Source organism: Lucilia cuprina, chromosome 4, assembly GCF_022045245.1.
Source record: "Lucilia cuprina isolate Lc7/37 chromosome 4, ASM2204524v1, whole genome shotgun sequence".
Classification (NCBI taxonomy): domain Eukaryota; kingdom Metazoa; phylum Arthropoda; class Insecta; order Diptera; family Calliphoridae; genus Lucilia; species Lucilia cuprina.
Genome location: NC_060952.1, coordinates 95289510 through 95291431, shown reverse-complemented (window position 1 = coordinate 95291431; position 1922 = coordinate 95289510). Strand labels below are relative to the sequence as shown.

General features: G+C 29.6%; 1 protein-coding gene across 1 annotated transcript in view; it reads right to left on the bottom strand.

Moving 5' to 3' along the window:
• The window catches only part of LOC111676534, a 68454-nt gene that overhangs the window by 32844 nt on the left and 33688 nt on the right, over positions 1 to 1922 (bottom strand). The gene's annotated exons all lie outside the window — the stretch shown is intronic.

Sequence of the window (1922 nt, the reverse complement as noted above, 5' to 3'; positions counted from 1 at the left end):
TAGTTCTGTTCTAGTTCTGTTCTAGTTCTGTTCTAGTTCTGTTCTAGTTCTGTTCTAGTTCTGTTCTAGTTCTGTTCTAGTTTTGTTCTAGTTCTGTGCTAGTTCTGTGCTAGTTCTGTTCTAGTTCTGTTCTAGTTCTGTTCTAGTTCTGTTCTAATTCTGTTCTAATTCTGTTCTAATTCTGTTCTAGTTCTGTTCTAGTACTGTTCTAGTTCAGTTCTAGTTCAGTTCTAGTTCAATTCTAGTTCAGGTTTAGTTCAGTTTTAGTTCACTATATTTCAAGCTGCTTTTTCTGTTTCCAAAACTGTTTATTAAAGTTTGTTGATATTTTGATGAGTTTGACATTTTATGATTTTTTTATACACAAACTATGACTCTCTCTTTAAAACCCCCTGTTTTTTAGATAATAATGACGACATTGTTTGTTTATTGTTATTATGGATTTTTGATTTTGTTGCTATTGCTGTTTTTTTTCCGATTTTACTTCATATAAATAAATGTCAAACGTCAAGTATTTTAACATTTATAGTTACGCCATTTTGTTTTGTTGAGATTTTGTTTTTTTTTAGTCTGAATTTTGCTGTATATACTTATCTGCAAGATTTTTCTTTTATTTTTTTGCTAGTTTTTTTAGGGTGGGGTTGGTTGTATTTCAGTTTTCCAAAGATGTCTTTGTATAATATCTTGTAAATGTTGTGTTATTTTTTTTGGTTCGCTTTGTTGCCCTTTTATTAGGGTGTGTTTTCCTCTTCTATGGCTTTTCTTTAAAAACTTAATGCTCTCCTCCAGTATCTAAACGACGCCATTTTATTTGTAGCTATAATGGGTTTTTAGTATCTTCTTTAACAACCCCATTAGAAGAGGCGAAGATTTGTTAAAGTTTTACTTTGTTTTTTTTTTGCTTGTTTTTCCACATTTTCATTTTGTGTAATTTTCTTTAATCTCTTTGAAATTAAAGTTCCAAAATGGTACTTTTAAGGAAAGTACTTTTTGTAAAAAGGAATTTAATTCTATTTATATTTTTTTAAATTTCTAAATTCATTTACTGTACAAAAAACCTTTACATTTCTGTTTACTGGGTAATTTTTCGTAAGAAAAAATATAAACATTTGTAGTTTTTTTGTTGCCCTGTCATTTCCTAACGCTCCCTGGGTGCCCGGCAAAATATTTAACAAAGAATAACATTATGTTTCAAGAACTTACTTATCTCAATATGGGTGGTTTGTATGTCTAACCAAGTGTCTAACTCTGACGCACCCATTCCATTGCGAAATGTTCGAATACGTAATAAAAATCGCAAGTTTGTTATAAACCATCTAATTTGGTTCAGTTTTTTTCACTTGTTTTGGGAAATGGGCCACCTAACCAACAAACACATTTTTTTTGTTAATGTTAAACATTTAAACAGATAGAGGGTTGTTAGAAAATACATAAATAAATTAAAGCAACAACAACAATTAGTATTGGAAACAAAATAACATTTACGAGGACTTCTACTACTTGACCCTGACTTGCGCAGTTTTTCGCAAAAAAAAAAAAAAAAAAAAAAAAACTGAAAACAGAAGAGGAATGAAGAACAGCAAGAATGTGGTAACATTTTTATTGAAAATGTGTGTATAATAAAATACCAAACTAATGAAAAGTGGTAATTAAAGCAGAAATGGTTCATTTTAGGCTTTAAATTTATTTTTTTAAGTGAAATTAAATTTTGTTAAAGATATTTTAGATCTCAGTATATATTAAAGTATACATGGCTTTAAGATTGTAGCATAGACAATATTCTATGTTACAGTCTTCCCTGCTGCAGCCTCGCATAGTTCTAGTTCAGTTCTAGTTTAATTCTAGTTCAGTTCTAGTTCAGTTCTAGTTCAGTTCTAGTTCAGTTCTAGTTCAGTTCTAGTTCAGTTCTAGTTCAGTTCTAG